Source organism: Lynx canadensis, chromosome C2, assembly GCF_007474595.2.
Source record: "Lynx canadensis isolate LIC74 chromosome C2, mLynCan4.pri.v2, whole genome shotgun sequence".
In the NCBI taxonomy this organism is placed as follows: Eukaryota; Metazoa; Chordata; class Mammalia; order Carnivora; family Felidae; genus Lynx; species Lynx canadensis.
The window spans coordinates 100,608,880-100,623,929 of NC_044311.2; the positions used below are offsets into that span (position 1 = coordinate 100,608,880).

The 15,050-nt window shown below is 43.2% G+C and overlaps 1 protein-coding gene across 4 annotated transcripts in view; it reads right to left on the reverse strand.

Annotated features, from left to right (window-relative positions):
- PHLDB2 (pleckstrin homology like domain family B member 2) overlaps window positions 1–15,050 on the reverse strand; it is a 235,671-nt gene that overhangs the window by 108,178 nt on the left and 112,443 nt on the right. Inside the window, exon 1 of one of the 4 annotated variants that reach the window (XM_030328597.1) lies at window positions 7,992–8,049. The exons of the other annotated variants lie outside the window; for them this stretch is intronic. The gene's annotated coding sequence lies outside the window, so the exon portion shown is untranslated. Of the gene's footprint in view, window positions 1–7,991; window positions 8,050–15,050 lie in introns of those variants that run through there. 4 annotated transcript variants of the gene reach the window in all.

The following is a 15,050-nucleotide window of genomic DNA, read 5'->3' on the forward strand; positions in this document are numbered from 1 at the left end:
CAGCATATGGCAAGGGGAAAAAAGGAACAAGACAGAGAGGGAACTGTTCTAGATTGAAAGAGACTCAGGAGAGTTTCTGAACATTGACAATAACACAGATGATATTATAAGTACTGCTGTTTTTTTCAGGTGTGCTGATGATATAGTTACATTTAAAAAAAAATCCCTATCTTTTCTGGGGCACCTGGGTGGCTCAGTTGGTTAAGCTTCTGACTCTTGATTTCGGCTCAGGTCCTGATCTCAGGATTTGTGAGTTCAAATCCCTCATCAGGCTCTGCTCGGACAGCGAGGAGCCTGCTTGGGATTCTCTCTGCTCCTCCCCGCCCTTGCCCTCTCAAAATAAACTTAAAAAAAAATCCTAATCTCTTAGAGTTATATTTTAAGAGTTACATATTTTAGAGTTATATATTTATTTATGAATGAAATAGTACAGTGTTTAAAATTTGGTTTATAACAATCCATATTTTGGGGGAAGAAGTAAGGTTTGCACATGAAACAAAGATTAGCATTACATATGAAAGATACATGAGATTTCACTGTATTATTCTGTTAACTTTTGGGTATGTTTAAAGTTTCTCATAATACAATAGTTAAAAAGTGAGATGTATACATTTTGCAAATCAATATGAATAAAAATACATGAACATATACTGACTTAAAAATTATAGTGGCTCACTTACAAAACGTGATAGAGTCAAATCGGTGGCTCCTAGCTTATTTTTTTTTAAGTATGAAATGTTAACCCTCTATCATAGTGAATTAAGCTCCTAAAACCTGAGTCTTTTAAGTATGTGGGAGAAATTTGAAAGAAAAAATGCACTGTTCAGATTGCAAGTGTCAGGCCATTTGTTATATTCGGAATGCTTGCACGATAATGCTAGGTGCAGTAACTAAATTTCACCACTATGTGTGCCCAAAGAAAAACCATCTCTTCAGACAGTTAAAATGTAAAAGCATTCACAAAAACTGCCAACCTTGCTATATAATGAGGAATGTGAACCTCAAAAAACTTAAATACTCACACTTTATAGAGCTATGCTAAGAGAGACTGACATGCTTTGTAGATTTTTTTTTTTTTTTTTTTTTTTTTTTAAATTTTTTTTTTTTTCAACGTTTATTTATTTTTGGGACAGAGAGAGACAGAGCATGAACGGGGGAGGGGCAGAGAGAGAGGGAGACACAGAATCGGAAACAGGCTCCAGGCTCTGAGCCATCAGCCCAGAGCCCGACGCGGGGCTCGAACTCACGGACCGCGAGATCGTGACCTGGCTGAAGTCGGACGCTTAACCGACTGCGCCACCCAGGCGCCCCTGTAGATTCTTAAATTAGGTAACTTCTTCTTTGAAAGTGAGAGCGTTAAAGGAAACTATAGACCCATATTTTTAGGGTTCTTTATAGAATCCTAAAGCAGTTTCTGGTCAACATGAAGATTCCTGAAATTTTCCCAAATAAATCCAATGTTTCCAGATGTTTCTTACTTCTGATCATGGGAATAATTCATCCCTGGGTTGAGGTGACTCTGACTATAGACCTTGGAAGAATCCTCCTATTATGTGATCACTACCGTGAAGATGAAACCAGAGAGGTAGGGGGGAGTCACAAAATAGCTAAACCGGAGGTCATGACTGTGTGTACACCTTCCTTCAGGTCCACTTCCTGAAGCAGAGGGGTACTCCAGTATCCAATTTCCAACAAGAACAATATTGACCCTAGGATCACAAGGGAATAAAGATGCTCTCTCTTGGCCCTGAAACCACCCCTAGGGACTTGAATTGGAAGCTGAGAGTCTATGGGACCAAACTCTGATCTTTCCACCACCCTGTCCCCCCATTCCAGTGTCTGATCAAAATACACTCTCTTAAGAGTCATTTTGTAATCTTCCGAAGTAACACTCACCAAAACCAAAAACACTACATTTCCCATTCTCTTACCCAAAACTTACGAACTGGGAATAGTCGGAGCATGTAGGCTCAGGAGAGATGGAACACAAGGGGACCACATCTTCCATAGTTGTGTTTTTCCCTTCAACTCAAAAATTGAGCCGATGGATTTTAAAAATACCATAAAGTAAACAAAACAGTAATGATACCATGCCTTCATTACTTAATGGTTGATTACAAGGAATGGGTATTATAAGACATTTAATTTTCCCCTCTCCTGATGCCTACCTTTGGACCATACGTTGCTCAAAAGGATAAGAGAAAGGACTTGAACCAGCAGAGATCTATAATCAACTAACTAAATTAAATTTAATCAATGCAGTTGTTTATAGCTCTGGCCAAAAGACCTAATAAAGGAAATGGTTTCCTTAGGGTGTTATTTTTATTGTAATGGCCAAAATAGTAGAAAGAACACTGGACAGACTGCCAGGAACATGAGTCAGGAGACCCGTCCTAGTCCTGGTTCTGCCAAAATCACCAACAGAAGTTAAAGCGGGAGCAAGTCACTCCTGTCTTCACCTTGTGTTAGCTGAGGTTTCCCACATTTAAAATGGTAAGGGTGAACTGGGTGTTCTTTCTGCTCCAACTTTATGGAGCAACAGATAGATACTGGTTAAATAACACAGGAGTGCCAGTTATACAATGCAGGACATGGAAATGACCAAAGGACAGAAACATGTTTTAGTGATAAGGTAGCAGCTACCTAATTGGGAAAAGCTTGCACCGGTGCCGTTGCCCATGACATTCCAAGGGCGTGGTAAATTGTTTCAGCATAACAGAGTGGGACAAAGGCCTGGTCAGAGTTACATTAATGCAATATAATATGGGTATTTGATTCAGCGTGATGTATAAGAAATATGTGTTCTGCATTCCCATGGCTTGCAATTTCCTTAATAAATCTTAAGCTGTTTTCGAAAACCTACTTCTGCAATGACGTAAGCAGTGTGGCAGCCAGACATCACTTCCCAGTCTCCTCTGAGTATCTCTTGGCTATGAAGCACTATTCACACTGGGTCTGAACTGGCCAAAAGAATGCAGGAGCAGGCTTTCCTCTGCTTTTTACCTGCCGTTGTTTTAGCAGTACACTGGTCAAGAAACACACCTAGGAAAAATCTTGTAACCTTTAGCTTTTTGCCATTCCATATGTTAATTCCACAAGCATACTACCATCTGGAGAAGTCACACACAATGTGTAAACCAAATATTCTAAGCTGATCAACACTAATTTCTGCTGAACTCCAGATTTAGCAGCAAGTCTCAGAAAAGGCTGACCCTGCTTGAGGTAACGATATTAAATATTGGCATGCACAAACTTTTCCTTCCCCTTCATTTGCAAAGTAAGAAAAAAGCAGCAGTTTGTGTAATAAATCAACTTTCACACTCTAAAGAAAAAAAAATAGCTCTTGTAAAAAACTCTCCAAAATGTTTCCATGTAACTTTGCTTGCTATTCTAGGTCTTACTTATCTGTTTCTTTGTACAGCAAGCTTCTCCAAACACTGGCTTTCCCACCAACACCTCAATAAAATGAGTTTTAAACCTGGGTTTCTATTATTGACCACTAGCTGCTATAGATAAAATCTTGCCTTTAAAGCACATAAAGCACAAAGCTTCTTTTCAGCATGCAAGAAACATCCCTAAATATCACGAAAACAACTGAAATTAACCCCTAGAGGATTCAAATCCTGTGTGACAAAGACAAGTTCTTGTCTGTTTATCTTGAAGGGATGAGACACCCTGAGCTACCATTTTTGGTCTTATTCATTTTCAAAAGACAAGAGTCACATTACTCAGATGCCAATAAATATTTCCAGCCAACAGTTATTTAAAAAACAAAACAAAGCCAACTCATGTCTTCTCTCCCATAATCTGAAACAAAAGTAACAACAATAACTACAAGGAAGGTGATCATGGGAAGGCTGCCCCCTTCTTTATTGTAGTACCTGCAGGGCGCAGACCCCTTAAAAAAGTCACCACTTTCAAATCATTTCTAAATATACTACCACATACTTGGCTCTGAGGTGCACCCATTGGCTAGTCATCAAGATGATAAGAACTTACCTCAGCACAGTTCAGAGTTCTGACCTCTCCCAAGAAAGGCATACTAAAACAGTCTCCTCTAACGCCAGAACCTCCCAGACTTGGATTGATTATAACTACCCTGGCAGCAACACTTAGCACACAGACCTAGAATTCCTAATCACAGGCTTAATGGCTACTCATAGAAATGTAAATGTGCGAGTACATGTTTGTAATTGATCGGGCAATACGGGCACAAATTTTTTGATCTTTCAAAACTCACGGAGATAACCCCTTTCTATAAACAGAGCCATTCACAAACGCCACGCTTTTTTAAACTCTCCCAGAAAATTAACAATAGCTTTACACTATTGTCATATTCTTCCCCATCACGGAAATGGGTGGAATGGTAGAGACTGGGGTATAAGAAAGTAACAGTGGCATAGGAGTTAGATGTGACTTGCAAGCCCCGCACTATCCAGTCATGTGAGTACATTGGAGGCAAAGGAGTCAGATAAGAGGATTTCCTTTTATTCTCAGGATTATTTTGTCTTACTCGCCCAAAGGATAGCTAAACTTGAATGGTCTTCAGATTCCTAACCCAAGTTCTTTGCAATCCTACTTATTGTAGACAGCCATTCATCAGCTTATGAATTGCCCCCACAACTGCTCATTTCCTTATATGCCAGGTGGCTTTCCAAACCTCATACTCAGGAGGCCTCTCTCATTTCCCTCCTATCCATTCATGTACTCTACTCTTAAGCCATGAGGCAGGGAGGGATGGAAAATCTCAAATGTTTCTATTTTGTACCTGGATTCAAAAGCAGCATCTGCTAGCCTTGTGGAACCATCTGTTGCCCACTCTGCCATGGGAAGGGTAGTGTAGGCATCAGACGTAGAGTGTCACAGATCACACAATGGAATTATCTCCTTCTTAGGGCTGACACACCAGGCATATGCTCCACAGTCACCATGGCTAATGTTACTCTTCCCCAAAGGGTTTATTTATTTCCTCATGAAGAATGGTACCTCTAAATGCTCACAAAGGGTCATGTCCACTAATAAAAAAAAAAAAAATTACAGTTGCTTGAACATCAATTGCTAAACTCCCTAATTCTGGGTTGTACCCAGGACTAAGTCTGCCACAAACTCATGTGCGATCTTATGAGTCACTAATCTCCAGGCATCTCCGTTTTTACATCTATAAAATAAGAAGGTGGAACTTGGTGATCTCTGAGGCTCCCCTGTAGTCTAATACTCCCAAATTCTGTGATTTTTAAGTGAACAAAGTTGTCGATGAACACAAGTTCTTTCACATCTTTGGTATATTAAGACTCTTAATGCCAATGGCAAAAGAATCTGGTGCTGACACAAAGGCTTCTATGACATGGTCTCTTGTGTTTAACAAGAACACAGTTGGTTTCTTGAGGATCCAAGTTAGATTAAGATCCCTAATCTTATTAACAGATGCCCACGAGGTAATACTCTGGTATTTTAGTGTATTATTCTGGAGCAGTATTCTAGATTTTGGGGGCTAGAGAATTCTTTGTGCCTGTTCTGTACATTGTAGGATAGTACAAAGCAGCTGAGGCCTCTACCCACCATAGATGTCAGCCCAGTTGGCAGGGGGTGGGCTGTTCTCTACCTCCAGACGGACAACCAAAAATGTCTCCATACGTTAGCCAATATCCCTTGGGGAGCAAAAGCTACCCCCACTTCCAATTGAGAACCACTGCTATACTGGATATCAGGGCTTTAAAATAATGCACATCACTTAGAAGTATTTTTGTTGTTGTTGTTAGTTTCAAATGGGTGACATTTACACTATTAATAAGTAAAGTACACCAAGACCTAACAGTCGGGTTTATAAAGCACATGTATTCCACTTGGAAGAAGTACAAAGCACAGCCTTTACAAATCGTTCGTAGCATGCTTCCCTGCTAAGGGTTGAGAATTAGCACACAAAGTCATAACCTCAGCTGCTCTTTAAAAGTATCCCAAAGGAATCACATTTTTCACAGTAACTTCCCTAGTACACTTTAGAATCAGTCCTTGCTTAGAGACTTCACGATAGGGCTTTGACGAGAATAAGGAAAACCAATGGTTGGTTTAAGCACTTTGGCTGTTTCTTCCTTCTCTTGTGCAAAGCCAGTAAATAAAAAATGTTTCTGCAAAGGATGCTAATAAGTTCTGGCTTTGGTCTATATCCTTTAAGATAGGGCTTAGCAAACTCTTAGCTCAATGCCCAAGTATCTTTTTCCTCCACCACTTTAAACAGGCATCCAAGAGACACCCCCTCCCTACAGTCCTTCAGTCCTCAGCCCAAAGGAACAGCAGTTGCCAGCTGCATGAAACAGACTGAAGGCTGCAAACTGAAATGATTACTACTCTTAACCAAACATCTCATTTTCCCATTGGTGAGAAAGGCTGAGATTTGCAAACCTCTGGGTCTCAGGAGGTGAAGGCTACACCAGTCAACTAAGAGCAAAAACTCAACTCTCCTTGGTTTTAAAGGAAATGCCAGTTGTACACGTTTTGAGAACTTTACAGAGTTTCTAAAGTACATATAATGTTTACATTTCCACATTAAAAATGTAAAGTGAAAAAAAAAAAAACGCTTTTAAAGAACTAAGTCCAGGATATGAAAAGGGAATCTTGAATAGACACAACTGTTACTTTTCAAAGAACTCAGCTCTTTAATCAAACAAATATTTACATAATTGACGGCAATGGTACCAGGGATATAGCCATTCTGTTAAAATACTGGGCAACTCTAAAGGTTTATTTATCCCAAATCCAACTACTCTGTTGCTATCCTACCAGGAAGCAAGAATTCAAGTGCTCTCAGGGCAAAAGTTTAACCCTCTGAAACTGAACTTCATTTAGATCGCTCCCAGCTGAATTCAGACAAAGTCAGAATCTCAGGGACGTATGTCAAACACCTAAATGAGACCGAACGAGGAAGCTCGAAGTTACACTCCAGTACTTGAAAAGAAGTGTCTGCAACTTACACATTTATAGAATGAAGGGAAATATGGCTGACAAATACTTCTCCTAAAAGGAATCCACATTCGTACGCTGCTGCTTCTAGTTCCACTCCCAGCCGCGCTTGGCAGTGATGAGCTGTGCATTCTAGAACTCGTGAGAGCTACTTCAGAGCTGCCGGAGGAAGACTTCCAGGGATGAGGGCAGGGCCTGCCCAGAGTATTTCCAGCCCCAGGCCAGTCTACCAATTTAAAAGGCTGCGGGCACAGTTCCCTCTTCCACATAAGAAAGGTAGATGGGCAGGCTCTGGAAGCAGGTTGGACTTCCGAAGCTCTTTCAAACAGAACACCTCCACCCTGGAAGGGACAGCCTGTCAGCCTTTTAATTGCCTGGCGGTGGCGGGAGTTAGCCAGCTCCTGGACACTTAATTTAAAGTGATGACTGCTGGAGCTAAGTTATTGAATGCACCAGCAAACATTTCAGCCGCGCCTCCGCCCTGCCCGACGCGGGTGAAACAGGGGTTCAGGACATTCCCCAATGCTTCCTCCAGCCGCTGTCTCCAGGGCTGCGGAGACCGCCAGACCACAAACTTTTGGAGATCGGAATCTGAGGTTCTGCACGGTTCAAACTTGCGAGACCCACTTTTGAAACAGTGGAATCAGAAGCGCAGCCAGTCAGATATTTGGGGGCGGAGGGGGGTCTTTTTCTGAATCCCGCGCCCCACACCATCCTGCAGCAGACCTTCTCTTTCCTCCGCCCATCGCGACAAAGCAGCTCTCCACCGAAGATCCCCATACCTCTCCCCTTGGTCATTCCAGAGTTCTGGGCAAAAGTTGCCTCCGGTGCCCCCCTCAAATCCCGCCCGTTCCCTGCAATCACTCAGTGAGAGTCTCCCCTACGCCAACACTCTCCTGCAGGGTCCAGCCATCCACCGGGGTCCAGGGCCCCCCAAACTGCGCGGCCAGGGTTCCGCTAACCCCAGCCCGGGCTTTTGTCCCTACAGCCTGCAAGAGAAGCAAAGCAACTCCGCGTCCCCGGCTCCCACTCACCGTCTCATCTTTCCTCGAGCCGCGGCTCTCCACCGGCCCCGCCGCCCTCTCGCCTGGCCCCGGCCCCCGCCCTCCCTCCGGCCCCGGCCCCCCAGGCCGGGCCCCGCCGCAGCTCCAGCCGCCGCCGTCCGGCCACTCCAGGCTAGCGGTGCGCAGTCAGCGCGCCCCTCCTCGGCCCCGGCGGCCACTGCCTCTTCTCCGCCCCCAGCCCTCCGCCGCGCAACCGGCGGCGACCAACTCGGCGCGGGGGAGGCAGCGCCCCCCAGGGGCGCGGCCCGGACACCGGGAGCCGGCGCCGCCCCCTCCTGCCCGCCGGCCGCCGCCTCCCCTCCTCACCTGGCGCTGCGGCGCGACGGGGTCCCGGCGGCCAGGGCGGGAAGGCGCGCTCGGTGAGCCACGCCACGCCGTGCGCTCCCCCTCGGGCCGCGGTGGTGGGCTCCGCGCGCCGCGCTCCCGGGCCCCAGCCCCTTCGCAGCCACCACGGCGGGCACCCTGGGACTCTAGGCGGTAAGGCGGTGAGCCGCCCAGCTCGCGGGCGGTGTGCAGTCGGGCTTTTCACGGCTGCTGGAGGAGCCTGGCTGCTCGCCCCGGCTCCGGCACCAGTTCTCAAAGCCGCCTCTAGTGCCTTTACAGTCCCGCGCTAGAGACGTTTGTGGCAGGCTTTTTCTTTTCTTTCTTTTCTTTTCTTTCTTTCTTTTTTTTTTACGAGCTGGAAGAAGGGCGGGAGGGTACACGTCCTCGGGTGATGATTTCCTCGCCCGACGTGAAGTTTCAACTGGGAAACTCCAGGTGACCACACCTCACCTGCTCCCGACAGTTCTCCCGCAGGCAGGTACCTGATGCGTCAGAAGAGCAGCTTTGCGAGCTCCTTGGGAAATGGCCTCAGCTAAGGGCTGATGATTGGAACTAATTCTGATTTCCTTTCGGTAATTTCTTTTGAAAGTTTCTGTTTTCCAACTTTTTTTTTTTTTCTCAGTTGCTGCAACCAATGAGAACAATGCTGGTGGTGAATGGCCTCCATCGAGTGCCTCGGACGAAGGCACCGAAATGGACCCAGGGCAATCCGCGGTCCATCTGGGCACGCGGTAATGTGAGCCTCTGCCAAGTCGGGAGCCCTTCTCTGGGGTTACAAAGATAAAGGCCGCCGGCCCTCGAGGAACCCGCAGAAGCAAGGAAGAGAGCACCATGAAATGCAAGCTATTTAACTTATGCTCTGTATGGTTTGGGGGGAGTTGTTTTAGCTCCTAGTAACAGTTTTTTGGTCTACAGTGTAGTATTAATGATACTGATGCTGGAAGTCGGTTAATAAGGTTTTGCATAATGTAGGCAAAGTACCTGACACCATGAGTGGCCCTAGTAGTCACCCAACAAATGGCTTATTTAATGCACTTTTCGTTTGTGCAAGAAAAAGCCTGATTTCTAATTTCAGGGAGAGACTCATCTATGAACTGCTTGGTGTTTTATAGAACTACCCCACCCCCACCCGGTCCTGGCTCTTTGCCCCACAGAAACATACAGAGGCCAATCCAAAGGTTAAGTGCTCCTGCAGTTCTCTCTTCTCCTACCTCATTAATTTTCTCCCTTTATTGGATCATCTCCATCTACATAAAATCATGCTACTTCTCCCATCTTAAAAACAAAAAAACTCTTGAACCCCCTTCCCCCACCAGCCACTTGCCCCTCTTCTGCTCTGCTATAGCCAAATGCCTGTAAAGAATTTTAACAAGGGGCACCTGGGCGGTTCAATGGCTCACATATCTGACCTCCACTCAGGTCTCATGGTTCATGAGTTCAAGCCCCACATCAGGCTTTGCACTGATAGCCTGCTAGGGATTCTTTCTCCCTCTCTCTGCCCCTACCCAGCTTGCACTCTCTCAAAATAAACAAATAAACTTCAAAAACAAAACAAAGAATTGTTAACAAAAGCTGTCTCCATGTGCTGTCCTCCCATTTACTCCAGTCAGGCTTTTGCTTTGACCATGTCCCTCAAATTCTTCTTACCGAGATCAAACTCTCAAATCAAAAGGTGTTTCAGTCTTTACCTCACTTGGACAGTCAGCAGCAATTAACAGTTGATCACTTTCTCCTCCTGGAAACGGTTTTGACTTCCACACCACCATGTTTTCATGGCTTTATTCCTAACCTTTGCCCGTCCCTTCTTTTCTCCCAGCCGCTGAGCTGTGGAGTGCCCAGGTTTCAGACTTTGGATCTCTTGTCTATCCACACTCTCTCCCATGGTGATCTCATCCTGTTTCATGGCACTAAATACCACCTATGTGGTAACGACTCCCAAATCTCACCTCCAGCCGGGCGTTCTCCCCTGAACTGCAGGCTTCAGGCAGTTGCTCACTTGGATGCCTATAGGGCTTTTCCCACTGAACATTTCCCACGCTGACATCCTGAGAGTCCTCCCTCTGTCCCCCACCCAACCTGTCCAAACTCAAGTCTCACTCCTATCAGGCCTAAAACCTTGGTATCATCTTTGATTTTCTATTTCTCTTGCATTTCAAATCCAATCCGTCAGGAAATCCTTTTAGCTCTACTTCAAAAGAAGTCCAAGAATTCAACTGCTTAGTACCACCACTGTTCTTACCACCCAGGTCTAACCTACCATCATGTCTTCACTTTGATTGCCCTAACCCTGTTTCTACTTTTGCCCCCCCTGGGCTCTTCTCAACACAGCAGCCAGAGCAATCCCTTTCAACAGGAAGCTCATATCCCTCTTCTGCTCAAAACCCTGCGATGAACCCCATCTCAATCAGAACAAAAGCGAAAGTCCATACAGTAGCCCGGAAGGACAATACATGATCTGCCTTTCTCTAGCCTCAGCTCCTACTTCTCTCACTTCACTTACTTAGCTCCTGCCACAGTGGCCTCCTCGGTATTCCTGGACTAGATCCCTGGACAGGTATGCTTCCATCTCAGGGCTTTTATGCTAGCTGGCCTGTCTGGACTTGTCCTCTCCCCAGCTGTTTTGCTCCCTCACTTCCTTCAAGACCCTGATCAATTGTCACCGTGTTCCTCAGGCCTACCCTCAGTATTTAAAATTAAAAATGCATTCTTCATACAGTAAGCTTTCTTTAGTGTTTTATTGACAGAACTTTTACCTTCTATAATATTATAAAATGTCCTTTAAAAGTTGTATTTGTTGTCTAACTCTCCTCACTAGAATAGGAGTTCTGGGCAGGCAGGGATTTTTGTCTATTCTCTCCAGTGATAGATCCCCGATGCCCCTAGAATGATGGCTGGCATTTAGTATGCATGGTAGCTTTGGGCCAGAGCACGTGGTTGCAAATATTTCCTTGCCCAGAATGATGCCAGTTGACCAGATAGACATTTTCGAGATGGTTGTGCTCCCCCAAAGGGTCTGATGAGTATGTTTACCAACACATACATGAGAGGGGCTCAAAGAGTATTTATTCACTGTGACTTTTTAAAGTGACTAAAGCAAGTGGTACTTCTCACTGTTGCTTGCATTCGTGTGGTTTTCAATAGCTTTCATTATTCCATGGGCGCCTGAGATGAAGTGGTCTCCCGAAAGGTGCAAAGCTTAAACTAAATGTGAAATGCAGACCCCAAGCATCTTAAAATGTGGAGAAGACACTCAATGTAATACCAGCTATTATGTAATAATTCTTATTATCAGAATTTCTGTGTTGGTGGACATACTCTACCATAATTAATGACCACAATTAAGTTGACAGCATTCATATCTGAGAGAAGGTAGCTAACATTCATTCAGAGCAACGGTTACTGTCTATACCAAGCACTCTTCGAAATATGTTAGAGTATTAATGAGTTGAATCCTATAACAACCCTCCAAGGTAAGTGCTATTACTCCCATTTTAAAACCGAAAAAAAAAAAAATGAGGCACAGAAGAGTTAATGGTCACTCAGTTAATAAGCTGGTAGAATCAGAATTTTAACACGGGCCAGATGGTTCTAGACTATGCTCTTAAATATTCTGCTCTACCTCTTTAAGTAGGAATGATGTATCAGGGGAAATTTCTGTATAAAGATTAATTTGTAAATCACAAAGCAAAAAACTTGATCCTCATTGGCCCCCTCTCACTGCCTTGTTTTATTTGTTGCCATCTCTCTTTTACTGTAGCCAACCTCCTTCAAGGCTAGAGGGATCATTTGAGTCATATTTGTGTCAACGATACTCTAAGACACATACATGGGAGGGGCTCAAAGAGTATTTATTCACTGTGGCTTTTTTTTCTAATATTTTATTTTATTATTTTAAAATTTTTATCCTATTTTTATTTTTTTATATTAAATATAATTTACTGTCAATTGGTTTCCGTACAACACCCAGGGCTCATCCCAACAGGTGACTTTTTAAAGTGACTAAAGCTAGTGGTACTTCTCATTCCTGCTTGCGTTTGTGTGGTTTTCAATAGCTTTCATTATTCCACGGGTGCCTGAGATGAAGTGGTCCCCCGAAAGGTGCAAAGCTTAAACTAAATGTGAAATGCAGACCCCAAGCATCTTAAAATATGGAGAAGACACTCAAAATGTAACACCAGCTATTATGTAATAATTCTTAATATCAGAATTTCTTTTCATTATGATATTTTTAAAAATAGAAAAAAAATGAGCTCTTTCCTTCTACTTTTTCCATTTCCTGGGTTCTTTACAATGAAGTCCCCTAAGTAATCCCAGACCAGAGCCACACCTCACTCTATCTGCCCTTCTCTATTGTCCCATAGGATTTGGTGTCGTAAACAACACAGCAGAACTTCCTTCCCTGTCCCCTTCTCTAGGATCTGGAGTGGTTGCAATACCTGATTTTACTTTGCTGTTTCCTCCCCTGAAGTAGGAAGCGGAGAAATGTTGCACAAAGTGATATTGTAAATTACTTATGAGTTATTGCATTTGGAATTAATTTTGCTATTGTGCCCTCTCATCAGCAAACACCAGTTGGACCTGATTAACTCATGTCCTGAACCTGAACATCTCTTCCTCTCTCTGCAGTGATAGCCTAACATATCTTTGTAGCTAGTAACTTGGGCCATTCTCAACCCCAGTCCAACTTGTGGAACAGCTACTTGTACTGATGTTCTCTTTGATATTAATCCTATATAAAGAATCAAGTTGTTTTTTGTTATTTTTTTACGTTTATTTCTACTTTTGAGAGAGCGAGAGAGACAGAGCATGAGTGGGGGAGAGGCAGAGAGAGAAGGAGATAGAATCCAAAGCAGGCTCCAGGCTCTGAACTGCCAACACAGAGCACTTACACGGGACTCCAACCCCCAAGCTGCAAGATCATGACCTGAGCCGAAGTCAGAAGCTTAAACGACTGAGCCACCTAGGTGCCCCAAGCCTGTATAAAGAATCGAGAATTTTTTATTTGCAGAGTGCAATGGAAAGATCACTGGTCGTGGAGTCAGACAGCCCTCGGTTTAAACCCTGACTCAGCCCCATTTGAATGTGTTACTTACTTTCATTGAGAAACAAGCTTCTTTTCTGAAAAATGAGACTGATAATACCTGACTCGTATTTTAATGAATGAATGTGAAGGCACCATGCTTTCCACAGGAGATAGGTAGCACCCAGGGAACACACGAAGGTGTAGTTTTTTTTTTTTTCCTTTTTTTAAAAATAAAAATGGTATATATTTAAGGCAACATGATGATTTCATGGACATACAAATAGTAAAAGGATTACTAAGTCTAACATATCTTCTCACATAGTTACCTTATTTGTGTGGGTGGTAAGGACACCTGAAATCTACCCTCTTATCAATATTCAATACAGTATTATTAACTATAGTCATCATGTTGTACATTAGATCTCTAGACTTATTTATACTTTAAACTTCAACTCTATACTCTTTGACCAGCATCTCCCCACTTTCCCCACCCATTTTCCCCATCTCTCTGCCCCCAGTTATCACCTTTCTGCTCTCTGCTTCTCTGTAATCGACCTTAGATTCCACATATAAATGAGATCATGCAGTTCTTTTCTTTCCATGTCTGGCATATTTAAAGTCCTCACCGAAAGAGTCGTTTCCAACCACACTTGTCTTCTCTTGTGGAACTGTTGTCAATGACATCAGCCATTTTGTTTGGATTATCCTATGTTGAGTTCCACGTCATAAACTCATTTTAGAACTTAGTACTAAAATAAAGTTTCTCTTTCTTAAAAAATCGATGTTCCTTCATTTCTTAGAAAAGGTATTTTGTCTACTTTCACAGTGGATTTGCCATTGTTGTTAAGGAGAACTGTGTAAACCCATGTTTCCCTTTGTATCCTGGTTGCCAGGAAGCTCAAAGTCATTAAATGATTGTACTATGGAAATAAAGATTTTGCTTCCTACCATTTTTTTTAAACATCTTTGATGTGTTTTTTATTTCAACAACCTTATTGGATATTTGAATTTTACTCTGTGTTCTCAAATATATATTTAAACATATGAAGTATACAAAATACCTTAGCTCTTCAAATTAACACCATAATATTAACCAAAGTTAAAGTGGACATTTTCCCCCCTGTACAGCTTTATGTTCGAACTATTAAGATTGTTTCTCTAATTATGAGAATAATCTAAATACATTTGAAACATCTGATTAATTTCTGCATCAAATGTTATCTTTCTCCCCTGCCCCCAACCTTTTCTGTGAGTTTGTATTGGAATCAGGTAGGAAAAGGACGGTGTGTGTGTGTGTGTGTGTGTGTGTGTGTGTGTGTGTGCAAACTTTAATCAACCTATCCCAGCAGTGTTTATCAGGCCCATTTTTCTTTTCTAATCACTTGAAGAGCCTGAATTGATTTACTTTTCCAGTATAGCAGACTTAAAACAAGGAGTTTGCTTTGTAGCTTATCTGCTCATCACAGAAAAAAACAATACTCTGTGAGCACCACTCCTCAATACCACAGGAAACTCAGCTTCTCTGTCTCTCCTCTTCATTTTTTCTTTCATCTGACTTTCATCTCTCTCCAGTTATCCCATTTCTTGATTTCAAACTCCCTAATGCTATGCTATGCTATGCTATAATACAATTCTATGGAGCCACGTTAGACAGGGATAAGTGTTTGAATTGATGTGTCAGA